Source organism: Oryctolagus cuniculus, chromosome X (genome assembly GCF_964237555.1).
Source record: "Oryctolagus cuniculus chromosome X, mOryCun1.1, whole genome shotgun sequence".
NCBI lineage: Eukaryota > Metazoa > Chordata > Mammalia > Lagomorpha > Leporidae > Oryctolagus > Oryctolagus cuniculus.
In genome coordinates, this window is record NC_091453.1 from 77,001,182 (window position 1) to 77,021,139 (window position 19,958).

At 39.6% G+C, this 19,958-nt stretch overlaps 1 long non-coding RNA gene across 1 annotated transcript in view; it reads right to left on the bottom strand.

Annotated features, from left to right (window-relative positions):
* LOC138847514 (uncharacterized) overlaps window positions 1-3,528 on the bottom strand; it is a 77,259-nt gene extending 73,731 nt beyond the window's left edge. Inside the window, exon 1 of the long non-coding RNA XR_011385361.1 lies at window positions 3,134-3,528. This is a non-coding gene — a long non-coding RNA (uncharacterized lncRNA). The remainder of the gene's footprint in view (window positions 1-3,133) is intronic.
* Between the last annotated feature and the right edge of the window lie 16,430 nt (window positions 3,529-19,958).

Below are 19,958 nucleotides of genomic sequence, written 5' to 3' on the forward strand. Positions count from 1 at the left end.
TTTCTAAATAAGATCAAAATCGGCCAACTTAAAAGGCTTCCATAGCCTTGGAAACTCATGACTTGAGCCTAGGGTGATTACTGACCCATAAACCAGAGTGTCAAATTGTTAAATCAACAACAGGAGTCACTGTGTACTTACTCCTTATGTGGGATCTCTGTCCTTAATGTGTAGTTCAATGTGAATTAATGCTATAACTAGTACTGAAACAGTATTTTACACTTTGTGTTTCTGTGTGGGTGCAAACTGTTGAAATCTTTACTTAATATATACTAGATTGATCTTCTATATATAAAGATGATTGAAAGTGAATCTTGATGTGAATGGAATGGGAGAGGGAGTGGGAGATGGGAGGGGTGCTAGTGGGAGGGAAGCTATTGGGGGGGAAGCCATTGTAATCCTTAAACTGTACTTTGGAAATTTATATTTACTAATAAAAGTTAAAAAATAAATGAATAAAGATACAGACTGGAAAAAAAAAGAAAATCACCTTAAGTATAAAAGAATGACAGGATGATCTTGGAGGTCCTTTTTTGGGATTATTGAGTCCGTCTGGAAAGAAATGAAACCCAGGTAAAAGGAGTTAAAAGAATTTATGAAAAGAACACAGCAGAATCAGGTACATAGTAGATGCTCAATGAATGTGTATGGCTAGGCTGGTGCCATGGCTCATTTGGCTAATCCTCTGCCTGCAGTGCCAGCATCCCATATGGGCACCAGGTTCTAGTCCCAGCTGCCTCTCTTCCAGTCCATCTCTCTGCTGTGGCCCAGGAAGGCAGTGGAGGATGGCCCAGGTGCTTGGGCCCCTACACCAGCATGGGAGACCAGAAGGAGGCACCTGGCTCCTGGCTTCGGATCAGCACAGATCTGGCTGTGGCGGCCATTTTGGGGGTGAACCAATGGAAGGAAGACCTGTGTGTCTATCTCTCTATCACTGTCTGTAATTCTGTCAAATAAATAAATAAAAATTTTAAAAAATAAAAGAAAGTGTATGGTTCCATTGCAATCCCTTATTAAGCATTTTTAAAAGATTTATTTATTTGTTTGTTTTATATAATTTTTTTAAACTTTTATTTAATGAATATAAATTTCCAAAGTACAGCTTATGGATTACAATGGCTTTCCCCCCATAACGTCCCTCCCACCCGCAACCCTCCCCTTTCCCTCTCCCTCTCCCCTTCCATTCACATCAAGATTCATTTTCGTTTCTCTTTATCTACAGAAGATCAGTTTAGCATACATTAAGTAAAGATAAAGTCAGAGTTACACAGAGAGAGGAGAGGCAGAGAGAGAGGTCTTCCATCCGCTGGTTCTCTCCCTAATTGGCTGCAATGGCTTGAGCTGCATTGATCCGAAGCCAGGAGCCAGGAGTTTCTTCCGGGTCTCTCATGCGGGTGCAAGGGCTCTTGGGCCATCTTCTACTGTTAAGCATCATTTTTTAAAGTAATTAAATCTTTCCAGTGTCTTCCAAAGTTAAACATAATTTAACATTTACTGAAAACTTCAGTTTATCATTATCTCTATACTTTCAGAAGTACTATTTTGGTGCAAAGGAGAGAAAACACACACAAACACACACACATACATGCTGTGGGTGAATATAAAAAAAGATCCTGTCCTTTATCAGCTATAAAGACAAATTCTTTGTGGCCCTTCCTTATTTGAATTCAGAGGTTCTTCAAATGTATTCCCTGAACTCGCACCATCAGCATCACCTGGAAACTTGTTAGTAGTGCCTTCAGGAGTCAGAAATTTGGGGACTCAGGCCCAGCTGTGTTTGAATAAGCCCTTCAAGTGATGCCTAGAAAACATCAATCTAATCGAAATCTCAAGGTTAACTCTCTAAGAAAGGTATGCTAGAAGAAAATCTTGAAGACAAAAGGTGAAAATGAGTAAATGTGTAAAAATCTAAGTGTATATAACAGGCGAGAACAGAAAGGAGCTAGTGCCTTCCCTAGAGTTTCGTTTGTTATCTGATCCTTTTTTGCATGCCTTATTAGATCTGGGTCAATATATTTTGCCATGGATACCATTTTTTATGATCCTTACACCTGCTTCCTCACAATCAGCCTCTATCTATCAGTGAGGATGAATTTGAGCTTGCTTTTCAGAGATGTTGAAAATTTCTTGATTTTAATTGAACTTTACTTTCTTCAGAAATGCTAAAACACTTCAAGAATAGTTTATCTTTCATCCCTACATTATGGATAATGACAAGTGAGCTCACTTGTCACCATTTGCAAAATGGTGTGTTGCAAGCTGATAACTGTTGAGCATAAAGGCCAAGATTTCACTGGACAAAATTGGAAACAGAAAGGATAGGAATCTGCGTGGGAGTGCGTATTTCCCTCAACAATCATTCCATTAGGAAAAAGGGCCAACATTCTTGAAAACTCTCCCTTTAGTTTTGGCTTTTTTTCCAGATACTTGGAATGTATGAATAAAATAAGGTTTGGAAAAACTTAGAAAGTATAAAGTACTATACAAGTAATAATGATACAAGTAATAGGTCACATTGATTGGATATCTTCCTGTGAGAAAGAGAATGTTAGACCTTTTATAAACAGTATCACAGTCTCTCAGCAGTTCTTCATGGTAGGTAGTATTAGATTCACTAATAATGAATATGAATGAGGTTAAGCAACATGCCCAAGGCGATATAATTAATAACAGTAGAGGTGAAATGTGAACTAAGATCTGTCATATTTCAAGTCCCATGCTACTAAACACTACTCTTAATGACTCAGTGTCCTTTCTCCTCATCTATACCTACAAGTATTGACTTATACTTCAAATGTAGTACACTATCATTCTAGAAATTTAAACATGAAAGACGTACTTAAAACTAAGAGTGAAACCTCCCATCACCATCAACCAACCACAATGCTACCCTTCTTCATATCTGAAGCGAGCAAAATGCTGCATTTCAACAAGAGTATTTTCCTACTGAAAGACAGGCAAAACTATTTTGAAAACGTCTATTTTAATAGCCCCCATAGAAAAAGAAGTCTGTTGTAATTACAGCAAATGGAATACTTATTACATTTCTTAACATGATTCAGTGAAGTGCAGTTCTATTCTTAAAGCAAACATTGGCGCTATTAATATAGTACCAACTAAACTTGTTACTTACAAAACAAAGGCTTCAGTTAGTTGGGCTGTCGGTATAGACACAATCCAATCTGTCTGTCTTCTGTCTTCCCATATATCCATGATTCCTCCCCTGTCAGCTCTCTGCTGTGATAAATTAGTCAGAAGCATGGCAATCCATCCAGATTTGCCTCATTCTCCAGCAAGACAAGTGTATTTATTTAGCAACTCTTTAGCAGTGGCACGGATTTTTTTTTAACCTGCTGAAAAAAGACAGTTTGGTTCTACATTTATTTTCAATGAACTCTGACTTAATCCTAAATTAGAGGAGTCTCACTGTATCTTCAAGTACGATATGTCAATTTATTTCTATACCAGTATGCTGATATAGCACACTAAGACTACAGGAACACAGCAGAGAATTAATTGTGTGAAACACTGTCTTCTATCTTTTCCACTCTTGTGGGCAATTCTTGCTCAACAAGTTCCAAACTGGTTCAGTGATATTTAATTGTTCTTTGATGCTTTTCTCTGCCAACTAGATGAGAAAGGTAGCTTGCTGCCTCCATCAACATTTTACTGCAGCCAACAAAGGGCACTGCAGTACATGCTTGTCTTGGTTCAAAGATACCCGCATGGGAGACCAGGAGGAAGCACCTGGCTCCTGGCTTCGGATCGGCACAGTGCCGGCAGTAGTGGCCATTAGGGGAGTGAACCAACAGAAGACCTTTCTCTCTGTCTCTCTCTCACACTAACTCTGCCTGGCAAACAAAACAAAACAAAACAAACAGGCACTGCTAGGGGTTCGAAGTCAGGATTGTTTTATATGATGGATACAAAAAAAAAAAAAAAAAAAAAAAGATGTTCAGAATGGATCCTTTGCTCTTTCCACTCAGCTGTAGTGCCCAGCTCCCCAAAAGTTGGCTCCAAAACCCAAAATGCCCTCAGTGAGTCATTTTGTTGCTATGCTATTCAGAACTTCTGCGTGATCCCAGTTTGATCCTTCTTTGTACAAAGGCAATAGGGCGCTAACTCCCAAGGGAACTGATATTCTGGCTAAGGATCTCCTGAGCAAATATTCACCTGTTTGTGCCACTTGTTATAGCTGCTTCAAGACTGCTCCTATCTTAAGGTGAACAGATGCAGTCCCAGAATCCTAGGTTAAAAACCTACCAGCCCGGGAATTAGTATGGGAACTGAAAACAGCACTTTCTTACAAAGAGTTTTACAGGTACTTAAAAAAGAATGGACTTCTTAGTAAAAACAGAAAAAGGGATGTATGTATATAATGCTTTCTATGTAGCCTATTAAGAATTATGCACAAAGGAATATAAAGCAATCTCCTAAGAAGGACAGAATTTTTTGGACTCTCAGTGTATAGATGGAAATCTGACAGAGACACATAATCCATGATGCTTTCTACTGACGCATCATCTCTTTAGTTTCTCCCCACACCCCCCCATCCCTCTCTGTGAGAGACACTCTTCCGTGTACACTGAAAAATTGCTATATCAATACGGAGGGAACTCTATCTAAATAGCAACTGAAATTAAACTAAGTCTACATATGTAATGTGCAGCAATGCACTGATTAGATGAAATAAAATAGAAGACAGAGGTATGTGAATAGAAGCTTTGCATCTGTAAAATATTCATATTTCTACAAGGTAAAACTGAAGACATTTCACATGGATGGATACAGGTTCTCAAAACATAAGAAGTGTCCGGCGCCACAGCTCACTAGGCTAATCCTCCACCTTGCGGCGCCGGCACACCAGGTTCTAGTCCCGGTCGGGGTGCCGGATTCTGTCCCGGTTGCCCCTCTTCCAGGCCAGCTCTCTGCTGTGGCCAGGGAAGTGCAGTGGAGGATGGCCCAAGTCCTTGGGCCCTGCACCCCATGGGAGACCAGGAGAAGCACCTGGCTCCTGCCATCGGATCAGCGCGGTGCGCTGGCCGCAGCGTGCGGGCCACGGCAGCCATTGGAGGGTGAACCAACGGCAAAAGGAGGACCTTTCTCTCTGCCTCTCTCTCTCACTGTCCACTCTGCCTGTCAAAAATAAAAAAAAAATAAAAACATAAGAAGAAAAACATCAAACCAAAACAAGGCTTTCCTAACCACTTTTGTGCAAGTTGAAGCAATGAAGGTTAATAGAGCACGAGCCAAGAAGTCCCAGGCAACCTGCCACTAAGGTTTAGAGAAAGATGCCATCTAGATTCAAGTTCTGGCTCACGTGTGAGCACTTGCTACAACTTCTGCTTTTATAGGACCCACATTGCCAGATCAGACTGATGTGATGAAAGTCCCAGTGTCAGTCATCAGGAAGTTAACAATGCATGGTGACCTTGAGATGGGTGAACTCTGTGTACTGCTATTCCTTGCACAATCAGATAGAGAAGGAGAAAGGAAGACAAATCTCTTGTTTCAGAAAAAAACTATCTACATCAAGGACAAGTCTAGGAAGATGTCTCACTAATACCATAAGCAAAAAGGACTGTGAGTACAAAGGGACTTCATTATTAGCCATTACCCCAGGCCTGGCTGTCTGCCAGTCTCAGCAAAGTGAATTATAGGTGTGGTTGGTAAAGTCAGGAAAAGACAGACAGAGCTAGGAGGAGGAGGAGGAAAGCAGTAGTGGCAGAAGAATGACCATTTGTTCCATTACAGATTTGGATGCAGATACTGAGCAGCCATGTTCTATTAGATGTGCGGCTTTGTTCAGTGTTTTGAGTCTTCTGAGCCTTCATTTATTATAAACAAAAGGAAGAGATCCACCTTTCCTATTCAGATAATACTGGTTATTTATGGTTCTCTGTAAAAAACACAACCTCTGCAAACATAAGATACCTTTGTTCCTTCTGGAATCCATGAAGTTCTATAGCCAACTATTTCCGTAACTGCAAAAGAAGGGAGCAGCTAAATTGATACAGGTCCTCTCTCCCTTCCTGCATTCCCCCCACCACATACATACAGGATCATGCCTAGGGTGGAAGTAGCTATTATATATACAAACCACAAGCTCTGCGGAGAAATAACATGTCCAGGCTTGGTTCTGGCACATTCTGCTCACTTGCTATCTTTTACTTTAACTCATGCTGTGTTCATACCATGACTGAGTGGAGTCTAAAGGTAACTGGGAAGCAATTGGAGGTTTGGGGCCCAATTAGCTGGAAAGTGTAGTTCTAAGAGAGGCCCAAGAAAGAAAATAATGAGAATGAGGACATATAAACCCTCAACGAAGAATATTTTCACAATGATAGAGTCAAGATTCCATCTAGAACCCTCCTTTTGCCCCAATACTCCATTTCTCCCATCTGAATGCCTTACACATTTTGACATCTACATAGGACTTGGAAAAGGGTCTAGAAAGGCAAACTGCTTGCTGTATAAGGAGGCAATGAATGCACTTTCATATGACTGACACATTTGCTTTATCCTCTCTCAAAAATTAAAGGATTGTCAAAGTAACAGAGGTAGTAGCATAAACAGAATTATGTTTTAAATGAATTACTTACACTTTCAGAAATATAAAAATTATTAGTACGAATTTGTAATGCATGTCATAAAGGCAGTGTGTTAGGATATAATTACTGAAAACTGGGATCAGCCTGTGAGCATTCTGTCTATACTACACATATTAACATGGTAACATAGGCTACATGTCTCTAATAAGAATGTGAAGTGCTTGAGGTCAATGCATCATCCATCTTTGTTTTCATCAGTGCCCAAAATGGTGTTGTATGCAAAGTAGGAGAGCCATTCTTGTTTATTTCCTCCCACTTCCATAGGTGAGTGGGTTGAGCAATGGAATCTGTGTCTGAAGACTTTGTCTTGTTAGAGTTTGCTTGTTTTTATTCTGCTTACCAATCTCTGGGGGCATAATAAGAATATTCACAACTGGAAAATAATGGTGAAAGTTTTAAAAATAAAATAATTTTCTTTGAAATAAATACTTTTTCTGTTAAGTTTTCTCCATTTGGTAAGTATGGGGCACATATCTCTGTAGAAATCAGGGCTACAGAACATTATAAACGTTGCTTCCAAGTTGTGTGGGTGGCTTTTATTATTCTACCCTGAAGAGCAGCTATTATGTTAACAGGTTTAAAATACAGTTTTGAGTTTTGTTAAAAGTAATATGACTGTAAATGCTGTACAAATTTAGCTAATTTTGTTTTTAGCAAAATTTAGCACAGCTCCCCAGATGAGCTTTTCTCTACATCCTCAGCAGGATGTCTACTGAAGATAAGGTCTATTGAAGATATTTTCTATCAAGGAAAGTATAAATTCATTCCATAATTACAGGTTTAAGGTCCTCCCTGGGGCAGATATAACTCTGGAAGTTAAAAAAAAAACCTGTATTTCTAAAAATGCTTTTCTTTTCCATTTTTGAAATGATTTTCTAACAGTAGACTTCATGTTTCAGATCAGAGGATATTTTAGAAGCATTCAGATAGATTTAAAGATGTAAACTTTTTCATTAATTGAATACAAATTGTCTACCATAGCAGATTAATGGGCAAAAACACATGAAGACTCTCTTCAAAATTTTCCTTCACATTTCACATTCTTTTTGAGACAATACGAGTAGAAGATGGTGAAAGAATGTAGATTTGAAACATCCACAGGAGAATTCTAATCAAAACAGTTTGCATATGGATTACTGTTGCATATAAACCCATTTCTATGAGACCAGACTCTCCAGAAGTGAAAACAAAAATTAATGCACTCAATTTGATTAATGTTCCTCAAATCCACAGTGGTAGAGCAATTTATCTGATATTGACCAAATAAATTTTCTGGATAACAACTGTTTCATTCTTTCTAGGGTAACTCATAGCAATTTGCAGAGATGATCTATCTCTTCTCCAAAAATTCTTTAGATAATGGACACCAATACCACATAACATGTAGTTAGTTGAATTAACTTATTCCCCAGACACTATTTGCTTCCTTTCAACAGTTGAGCACATATAGTAGGGAGGCACTGTGTTAAGTACCAAGGAGATAGCATGTATTAAGGAGAGTGATATTATATGAGGAAGAAATGACAAAAGGAAGAGAGGGAGGAACATATTACAGTGAATTCTAAACGTTAGGCTTGCCAGAAAAAAAATCAGGGTACTGATTTAAATTTGAATTTCAGATCAACAATGAATAATATTATGGTTTTAGTGTGCTCATTCGACATTTGGGACTTACATATTTTTGTTTGCTGATCCTAAAATTTATATATCAACATATGTAAAGAGCAGCATGAAAAATACAGTGCAAACACTGAAAAGCAAGCATCAAAATCTCAATGGGTGGACAAATGTGTTGTCCATTAGAAAAGATGTATCTGTTTTCTAACAAGTAGAAGGACTACAAAGATGGATGAAAGGCACTGAGTGGATTAAAGGTTAGCCCATATATAAAAACAGCCACTAGCCTACAGCGAGCTAAGCAAGAGCTCCAGAGAGAATACTATTCTTGTGGGAGGAGAGACCAGAAAACTACCTCTAAAAGTGAGAGATCAAGAAGAGAGGATACATAGGGGCCAGCGCTTTTGCATAGTGAGTAAAGCCACTGCCTGCAATGACAGCATCCAATAAGGGCACCAGTTGGAGTCCCGACTGCTCCATTTCCAATTCAGCTCTCTGCTATGGCGTGGGAAAGCAGTAGAAGATGGCCCAAGTCCTTGGCCATCTGCACCCACGTGGGAGACCTGGTGGAAGCTCCTGGCTCCTGGCTTCGGATTGGCACAGCTCTGACCGTTGCGGCCAATTGGGGAGTGAACCAATGGATAAAAGATATCTCTCTCTCTCTCTCTCTCTCTCTCTCTCTCTCTGCCTCTCCTTCTCTCTCTATGTAACTCTGACTTTCAAATAAATAAACAAATCTTTTTTAAAAAAAAAGAGGATACATAAGAACAGATAAAAATATCTGTCTCGTATATACATTTGTAGTAGTGAGAGTTGGGGTATTCATTACAGAGCAAACTGATAATATTGGACTAAAAGAGGCATTGGCTGAACTGGAAACATTGAGTAAGTATTATCAGAGGCAATTCCTTAACTGGTACATTGCTGGGATCATGGACTAGAAAAAGAAGGAAGCCCTGGTCTTTTCTATGCCGATAAATAAGGTATTTAAGAATTGTATGTGCCCTAGCTAAAGATCTGGATGAAAATCCTGGTAAGGCATTGTGGCTCAGAAGATTAAGCTGCCACTTGGGACAACCTCATCCCATATCAGAGTGCCAGTTCTAGTCCTGGCTACTCATCTACTGAACTAGCTTCCTGCTAATGTATCCTGGAAAATAGCAGATGATAGCTCAAGTGCTTAGGTCCCTGCCACCCACATGGGAGATCTGTGTGGAGTTCGTGGCTCCTGACTGGTCTGGCCAGGTCCAGACTGTTGTAGGCAGTTGGGGAATGAAGCATCAGATGGGAGATTTCTGTATCTCTAACTCTCTCTCCCCTCACCCCCAATCACTCTCCCATTCAAGTAAGTTAAAATAAACATTTAAAATATAATCTTCTGTATATAAAGATAATCAAAAATGAATCTTGATGAAGAACGGGATGCGGGAAAGCACTGGAGATGGGATGGTTGTGGGTGGGAGGGAGGTTATGGGGGGAAAAGCCGCTATAATCCAAAAGTTGTACTTTTGAAATTTATATTTATTAAATAAAAGTTTATATATATATATATATATATATAAACTCTTGGTTCCACCATCATACAATATCCAAGATTATTTAACAATAGTTATATGATCTTGACAAAGTTAATACACCATTTGAGTCTCTGATTCCATAGCTATAAAATTTGAGTAGTAATTGTGACAATTTCATGTGATATCATACAACAATAACTCAAAATTTTATAAAAATGAAATTAAAATATCAATTTAATGTAAAAATAATTGAAACCCATGGATTTAAAAAACACACACATTTTCTATATACATTTTGAAGGATCCTCACATGCAACATGTAACCCAAGGATTAACATAAAACAAATTTCAATGAATAGTAATCATCTTCCATTACACTACTCTCTCTCCACCCTCCACCACAATACATCGTGGCTGGGGCAAAACACTGTCCAAGAAACAATACTCAATCACCATTTCAGTAGAACTGATCATATCACAAGAAAACAGACCTCACCCTTGGAGAGAAAGGCTCTCCACACAACAGACAGTAGTGCTCCAATTTTATGAATCTTAGTATGGAAAAACTTCACTCCAGGAAGTAAGATGAGAAATAGCTGCTTATAAAACAGGCTGTGTTTCACATATGGTGAAACTATTCTTAAGGAAATATCACTCAGAAAAATTGTGGCCAGAGGACTTAACAGTAGAGAACCCTTGGGTTCCCAGTACCAAGGTAACTCACTCTACCAGAAGGCAGCCTAGGAGGTAACCTAGACCCCTCATGTTAGGGAACCTTCAACACATGAATCACTGATAGCAAAGACTAATAAGGCACCAGGTACCTTTTTAAATATCTAACTTATATTAACTATTAACCATTTGACAAAATTAAGGCTCAGAGAGGTAAAATAACTTACATAAGTCTAAAGTGAGATGGGATATAAATCCACACTCGTAACTACCATACGACACTGCCCCTGCTACTAGAAGGGTTGTGTAACTGAACACTGTGTTACCTGCATCACAAAATTGGCAAAAATATGAACTACAGCACTTATCATATGAACTGGTTTTTAAAACACATAAAAATATTGACTACAACATAGGTCCAGGCATAATTAAATCCCCAAGCAAGTGGTTGGAGCAGCAGATCTGGTAGGAATTCAGAGGAGACAAAGGATATCATGGAAGAGGTTGAGTGTACAGGATATTTGTTCTGTACTTGTATGAAATTTCTAAAGTGGCTTTCCTTTGATAGTTTGCCCCTCTTAATGACTGATGTAATTTCTACAACTATCTACTCAACTACCAGACTGAGCATCATTGCTGAAAACAATGAACTGTAATGAAGTCTGGTTCCCTCATCCAAACCAGTCATTTCCATTGTTCTTCAAGATATTCGGCATATATTTTTTTTCAATATATAAATTAATGTTTTTATTTTTTTTAACTTTTATTTAATGAATATAAATTTCCAAAGTACGACTTATGGATTACAATGGCTTCCCACCCATACCGTCCCTCCCACCCACAACCCTCCCCTTTCCCACTCCCTCTCCCCTTCCATTCACATCAAGATTCATTTTCGATTATCTTAATATAGAGAAGATCAGCTTAGTATACATTAAGTAAGGATTTCAACAGTTTGCTCCCACACAGAAACATAAAGTGAAAAATAATAGATGATTTTTTAAAAATGATGATGAAATCAGATCAGACCTATTGTCATGTTTAATCCCAGTGAGAGTCAAGTTGGGAGTTGATAATTTTTTTTTTTACAGAGGATCAGTTTAGTAAGCATTAAGTAAAGATTTCAACAGTTTGCACCCCAATAGAAACACAAAGTGAAATATATTGTTTGAGTACTCGTTATAGCATTAAATCTCAATGCACAGCACATTAAGGACAGAGATCCTACATGAGGAGTAAGTGCACAGTGACTCCTGTTGTTGACTTTACCAATTGACACTCCTGTCTATGGCATCAGTAGTCTCCCTTTGCTCCAGTCATGAGTTTCCAAGGCTATGGAAGCCCTCTGAGTTCTCCGACTCTTCTCTTGTTTAGACAAGGTCATAGTCAAAGTGGAGGTTCTCTCCTCCCTTCAGAGAAAGGTACCTCCTTCTTTGAAGACCTGTTCTTTCCACTGAGATATCACTCACAGAGATCTTTTGCCAGAGTGTCTTGGCTTTCCATGCCTGAAATACTCTCATGGGCTTTTCAGCCAGATCCGAATGCCTTTAGGGCTGATTCTGAGGCCAGAGTGCTATTTAGGACATCTGCCATTCTATGAGTCTGCTGAGTATCTCACTTCCCATGTTGGATCACTCTCCCCTTTATTTATTCCATCGGTTAGTGTTAGCAGGTACTAGACTTGTTTATGTGCTCCCTTTGACTCTTAGTCCTTTCATTATGATCAATTGTGAACTGAAATTGATCACTTGGAATAGTGAGATGGCATTGGTACATGCCACCTTGATGGGATTAAATTGGAGTCCCCTGGTATGTTTCTAACTCTACCATTTGGGGCAAGTCAGCTTGAGCATGTCCCAAATTATATATCTCTTCCCTCTCTTATTCCCACTCTTATGTTTAACAGGGATCACATTTCAGTTAAATTTCAACACTTAAGAATAACTGTGTATTAATTACAGAATTAAACCAGTCATATTAAGTAGAACAGACAAAAAAATACTAAGAGGGATAATGTATTAAGTTGTTCATTAACAGTCAGGGCTATGCTGATCAAGTCACCGTTTCCCATAGTGTCCATTCCACTTCAACAGGTTTCCTTTTTGGTGTTCAGTCAGTTGTCACCGATCAGGGAGAACATATGGTATTTGTCCCTTTGGGACTGGCTTACTTCACTCAGAATGATGTGTTCCAGATTCCTCCATTTTGTTGCAAATGACTGGATTTTGTTGTTTCTTACTGCGGTATAGTATCCTAAAGAGTACATATCCCATTATTTCTTTATCCAGTCTACCGTTGATGGGCATTTAGGTTGGTTCCAGGTCTTAGCTATTGTGAATTGTGCTGCAATAAACATTAGGCTGCAGACCGCTTTTTGTTTGCCAATTTAAATTCCTTTGGGTAAATTCCAAGGAGTGGGATGGCTGGGTCGAATGGTAGGGTTATCTTCAGGTATCTGAGGGATCTCCAGACTGACTTCCATAGTGGCTTGACCAGTTTGCATTCCCACCAACAGTGGGTTAGTGTCCCTTTTTCCCCACATCCTCGCCAGCATCTGTTGTTGGTAGATTTCTGTATGTGAGCCATTCTAACCGGGGTGAGGTGGAACCTCATTGTGGTTTTGATTTGCATTTCCCTGATTGCTAATGACCTTGAACATTTTTTCATGTGCCTGTTGGCCATTTGGATTTCCTCTTTTGAAAAATGTCTATTGAGGTCCTTGGCCCATCTCTTAAGTGGGTTGTTGGTTTTGTTTTTGTGGAGTTTCTTGATCTATTTGTAGATCCTGGTTATTAACCCTTTATCTGTTGCATAGTTTGCAAATATTTTTTCCCATTCTGTCGGTTGTCTCTTCACTCTCCTGACTGTTTCTTTTGCAGTACAGAAACTTCTCAATTTGATGCAATCCCAATAGTTAATTTTGGCTTTGACTGCCTGTGCCTCCCGGGTCTTTTCCAGAAACTCTTTGCCTGTGCCAATATCTTGAAGGGTTTCTCCAATGTTCTCTAGTAACTTGATGGTGTCAGGTCGTAGATTTAGGTCTTTAATCCATGTTGAGTGGATTTTTGTGTAAGGTGTAAGGTAGGGGTCTTGCTTCATGATTCTGCACGTGGAAATCCAGTTTTCCCAGCACCATTTATTGAAAAGACTGTCCTTGCTCCAGGAATTAGTTTTAGATCCTTGATCAAATATAAGTTGGCTGTAGATGTTTGGGTTGATTTCTGGTGTTTCAATTCTGTTCCATTGGTCTATCCATCTGTTTCTGTACCAGTACCATGCTGTTTTGATTACAACTGCCCTGTAGTATGTCCTGAAATCTGGTATTGTGATGCCTCCGGCTTTGTTTTTGTTGTACAAGATTGCTTTAGCTATTCGAGGTCTCTTGTGCCTCCATATGAATTTCAGCATCATTTTTTCTAGATCTGAGAAGAATGTCTTTGGTATCTTGATTGGGATTGCATTGAATCTATAAATTGCTTTTGGGAGAATGGACATTTTGATGATGTTGATTCTTCCAATCCATGAGCATGGAAGATTTTTCCATTTCTTGGTATCCTTTTCTATTTCTTTCTTTAAGGTTTTGTAATTTTCATCGTAGAGATCTTTAACGTCCTTGGTTAAGTTTATTCCAAGGTATTTGATTGTTTTTGTAGCTATTGTGAATGGGATTGATCTTAGAAGTTCTTCCTCAGCCATGGCATTGCTTGTGTATACAAAGGCTGTTGATTTTTGTGCATTGATTTTATACCCTGCTACTTTGCCAAACTCTTCTATGAGTTCCAATAGTCTCTTAGTAGAGTTCTTTGGGTCCCCTAAATAAAGAATCATGTCATCTGCAAAGAGGGATAGTTTGAGTTCTTCCTTCCCAATTTGTATCCTTTAATTTCTTTTTCTTGCCTAATAGCTCTGGCTAGAACCTCCAGAACTATATTGAATAGCAGTGGTGAGAGTGGACATCCCTGTCTGGTACCAGATCTCAGTGGAAATGCTTCCAACTTTTCCCCATTCAATAGGATGTTGGCTGTGGGTTTTTCATAGATTGCTTTGATTGTATTGAGGAATGTTCCTTCCAAACCCAGTTTGCTTAGAGTTTTCATCATGAACGGGTGTTGTATTTTATCAAATGCTTTCTCAGCATCTATTGAGATAATCATATGGTTTTTCTTCTGCAGTCTGTTAATGTGGTGAATCACATTGATTGTCTTGCGCACATTAAACCATCCCTGCATACCAGGGATAAATCCCACTTGGTCTGGGTGGATGATCTTTCTGATGTGTTGTTGCATTCTATTGGCCAGAATTTTATTGAGGATTTTTGCATCTATGTTCATCAGGGATATTGGTCTGTAATTCTCTTTCAGTGCTGCATCTTTTTCCGGCTTAGGAATTAAGGTGATGCTAGCTTCATAGAAAGAATTTGGGAGGATTCCCTCTTCTTCGATTGTTCTGAATAGTTTGAGAAGAATTGGAGTTAGTTCTTCTTTAAATGTCTGGTAGAATTCAGCAGCGAATCCATCTGGTCCTGGGATTTTCTTTGTTGGGAGGGCCTTTATTACTGTTTCAATTTCTGTCTCAGTTATGGGTCTGTTTAGGTTTTCGATGTCTTCCTGGTTCAATTTAGGTAGGTTGCATGTGTCCAGGAATCTATCCATTTCTGATAGGTTTCCCTGTTTGCTGGCATACAAGTCCTTGTAGTAATTTCTGATGATTCTTTTTATTTCTGTGGTGTCTCTTGTTACGTTTCCTTTTTCATCTCTGATTTTATTGATTTGGGTTTTTTCTCTTCTTTTTTTAGTTAGTTGGGCCAATGGGGTGTCAATTTTGTTTATTTTTTCAAAAAACCAGCTTCTCGCTTGGCTGATTTTTTGTAGTGTTTTTTTGGATTCAATCCTGTTAATTTCTTCTCTGGTTTTAATTATTTCTCTTCTCCTACTAGATTTGGGTCTGGTTTGCTGTAGGTTTTCTAGATCCTTGAGGGGAATTGAAAGCTCATCTATTTGGTGTCTTTCCAATTTCTTGATGTAGGCACCTATTGATATAAACTTTCCACTTTCCACTGCTTTTGCTGCGTCCCATAAGTTTTGGTATGTTGTGCTGTTACCCTATTTACTTCCAGAAAGTTTTTGATTTCTCTTTTGATTTCTTCTATGATCCATTGTTCATTCAGGAGCATATTGTTCAATCTCCATGTGTTTGCATATGCTCTAGGGATTCCTGAGTTGCTAATTTCCAACTTCATTCCTTTATGGTCTGAGAAGCTGCATGGTATGATTCTAATTCTTTTGAATTTGCTGAGACTTGCTTTATGGCCTAGTATGTGATCAATCCTAGAGAAGGTTCCATGTACTGCTGAGAAGAATGTAAAATCTTTAGCTGTAGGATTGAAAGTTCTGTATATATCTGTTAGATCCATTTGGGCTATAGTGTCATTTAAATCTACTGTATCCTTGTTGATCTTCTGTCCTATTGATCTGTCTATTTCTGAGAGTGGAGTATTGAAGTCCCCCAGTACTATTGTATTGGGGTCTAAGTCTCCCTTTAAGTCCGTTAACAAATCTTTTAGATAAACCGGTGCCCTGTAGTTAGGTGCATATACATTGATAATTGTTATATCTTCCTGTTGAATTGATCCCTTAATCATTATGTAGTGTCCCTCTTTGTCTCTCTTAACGGTTTTTGTGGTAAAGTTTATGGTGTCTGATATTAAGATGGCTACGCCTGCTCTTTTTTCATTTCTGTTGGCATGGTATATCTTTTTCCAGCCTTTCACTTTCAGTCTGTATGGATCTTTGTTGGAAAGATGTGTTTCTTGTAAGCAGCAAATAGATGGCTTTTGTTCCTTAACCCAATCAGCCAATCTGTGTCTTTTAACTGGACAGTTCAGGCCATTCACGTTCAATGTGACTAATGATAAGTGGTAACTTTGCCCTGCCATTTGCCAAAGATAAGATCTAATATATGCTTTGAATTCCCTGTGATCTTTTGCTGTGAGCTTTCCTTCCTTGGTTTCCTTCCTTTACCTTCTTTCATATTGATGACCGTGTTTCTTTGTTTCTGTGTGTAACACATCTTTAAGCATCTTTTGCAGGGCTGGACGAGTGGTGACAAATTCTTTCAATTTCTGTTTGTTATGAAAAGTCTTTATTTCACCTTCATTCACAAATGATAGCTTGGCAGGATATAATATTCTGGGCTGGCAGTTGTTCTCTCTTAGTACCTGGGCTATATCTCGCCATTCCCTCCTAGCTTGTAGAGTTTCTGATGAGAAGTCAGCTGTGAGTCTGATTGGAGATCCTCTGAGAGTAATCTGACGTTTCTCTCTTGCACATTTTAGGATCTTTTCTTTATGTTTCACTGTGGAGAGTTTAATTACAACGTGTCGTGGTGAGGATCTCTTTTGGTCGTGTTTATTAGGGGTTCTGTGAGCTTCCTGTACCAGGATTTCTCTGCCCTTCTCCAAACCTGGGAAATTTTCTGCTAATATCTCACTAAAAAGGCCTTCTAATCCTTTCTCCCTCTCCATGCCTTCAGGAACTCCTAGAACCCGAATGTTGGGTTTTTTAATAGTATCCTGAAGATTCCCAACAATATGTTTTAGATTTCTAATTTCCTCGTCTTTTCTTTGGTCTGACTGTATCCTTTCCTGTTCTCTGTCTTCTAAGTCCGATATTCTCTCTTCTGCTTCACCCATTCTGTTTGTAAGGCTCTCTATTGTGTTTTTCATTTGATCTATTGAATTCTTCACTTCAGTCACTATCCCAGTTTCCTGTTGTACTAGTTGTTTCGTTTCATTTTGATTCCTCCTTAATATTTCATTTTCACGAGAGAGATTTTCTATCTTGTCCATTAAGGATTTCTGTAGTTCAAGAATTTGTTTTTGAGAACTTCTTAATGTTCTTATCAATTTTTTGAGATCTGCTTCTTGCATTTCTTCTATGTCATCATCCTCATAATCTTGAATTGGGGTGTCTTTTTCAGTTGAGGGCTTCATGGTGACTTCCTTGTTTTTATTACCTTGGTTTTTGCGTTTGTTATTTGTCATATTGGAGATATTTGGTTTCTTCACTGTGGTGCTTATTCTTGTTATACTATGACTCTAGATTAAGTGGACTATCTGTTTTTGATGGAGCCTTAGGGCTTGAGATGGGTGTGGCCTGAGAGCTCTGTTTGGTGTGCCAAAGGTGACACTCCCAGGTTAGGCGTGGTAAACCTCTCTCTCTCTCTCTCTTTTTTTTTTTTTTTTGATTCAAAAGGGAAGTTATTCTGCACAGCTGAACGAAGTTGGAGGTAGTTAGCAGGCAAATGATATACCCACAGGAGCCAGAGATCGGAAGCTCTTTCCCAAGGACCACACAGGGAATCTGTTCGGCCCTCGGAGTGGGCTCAAATTCTCCTTCAGTCTCCCACTGGGTTGCCAAAGTTACGGAATTGTAGCGTCTCTGGAGAGTGCTCACGTGAATTCCGTGAGATCTCTCCCCCACCGTCTCTTTTTTCACAGTCTCAGTTCAGTAGCACCACAAATTTACTAGGTCCTAATCTCCTGTTAATTCGCCCCACCCAGAGTCAGGTTTTTCTGCTAGGCTCAGGGCCGGTGCAGACCTGAGGTCGCTCTGCTTATGACGTATGTCCAAGATGGCGCCTGCTCTTTGTCTTGCTCGCCCTTGAGAGGTGAGCGGAGAGAGAGAAACCCATGTCCGTACCAGTCACCTTTTTTTTTTCCTCTCTCTCTCTTCCAGTTAGCTTGGTGAAGTCCCCCCCCCCAGGGCGGTCGTTCCCTCTAGTCTCCTCTCTCCGCTTGCCTGCCGGTGTCTCGGGTTACTGAGGTTCGGCTCACCTCGCGTTCCAGCGCTGGTGTGTTGAGTCTGCCGCTGGTGTCCCGAACTGTGGGCTCCCACGCTCTCCACGCAGGTCCGCTCCCCTTCCAGCGCCAATGTGTGGACTCGGAGCCCTGGACGTCCCAAGTCTCTCCGCTGTTGTCTGTGTGGCACGCACTCCCCTTCGAGCACTTGCGCACAGACCCTGCAGCTTGCGCAGCTCGGTCCCGCGGCTCGGCTTCCGCGGCTCGGTCCCGCGGCTCGGTCCCACGGCTCGGCTTTCGCGCGGTGGGCGACCTTGTTCTCCCAGTAGGTCCTCCGATTCACGACCACTGGATCCAGAAGAGTTTCCTCTGCAATATTTTGCTGGTTGTTTTTTCTGAGGCTACTGTAACTCCCCTTTTATTAAACTAAATTTTCCCGGACTATCGGTGCGCGCCCTCACTATTCCGCCATCTTGGCTCCGCCCTGGGCATATATTTTTTAGATTTATTTATTTATTGTGAAAGAGTTACAGAGAGAGGAGAGAGATCATCTATCTGCTGGTTCACTCCCCTAGATGGCTAGAATAGCCAGTACTGGGCCAGGCTGAAGCCAGGAGCTTCAACTGGGTCTCCTGCATGGGTGGAAGGGGCCCAAACACTTGGGCCATCTTCCACTGCTTTTCCCAGGCCATTAGCAGGGAGCTGGATCAAAAGTGGAGCACCCAGGACACGAACTGATGCCAATATGGGTTGCTGGCATCACGGGTGGCAGCTTTACCCATTACACCACAATGCTGGCCCCTGGCATATATTATTTATATTACTTGTGATTTAATTATTTAATTCCACTTTAATAAGCTTTATTTAGTGTTTTTCCTGGCTAATAATTAACATCATCCTCTAAATAAACTGAAAGATCTGTAAACTCAGAAAAATATTGGCAATCTATATATTTGACGGCAAAGGCCTGTGTATCATGGTTTTATGAATTTGTACATTGTTAGCAAATCTTGAATTTCAACTGGCACATTAGTAAGCAGGAGATTTCGGAACAACATTGCCTACCTACCTTTGCCACACTAAAATGACAATTGCTTAGCTGCCATCTTGTGGCAAACAACACACACTGTATTCAACATTTTGTAATAAGAGTCAGATATCTTGCTTCATTTCTTCTTAATGGATGGTTCTCAATCCTTTCATCTGCCCTTAAGGTAGGAACATATTTATTTTTTCTGGTATGTGGTTTGTTGCATGGGAAAGTAATTTCCACATCTCTACTTCAGTAGTTCTTTTATAACACTGATTTTGGCTTTGTATGAAAACAATATGTTCTGCAGTTTAGATTAATGTTTATAAATGCACAAGAATTTAACATGACCCTATTTTTGAACAAAATGTGAAGAGGTGGTTTAATCTGTACCATCAAGTGGTTTTTAAAGTCTCAGTACTATGTGCTTCCTTCAGAAAGGCCAACAATTAGATACAGTAAGGTGAAATCTGCCTTCATATTTTTCCAGTGAACTCTTTTTTCACAATGTTCGTGAATTCCACTTTTGAACCTTATTTATCTGTGTTGAGACCACCTCTCACACCCTTTGGTATACCCTTGGTTATGCTTACTTATTCCAATTTTTAAGTTAGGGCTCACATATTCAGGCTTCAGGTATAACTTTTGGTTGGACAATGTATAAAGGAGAACTTGCTTCAAAATCAAGTTTGTTTTTCTACTTGTGTTATTAT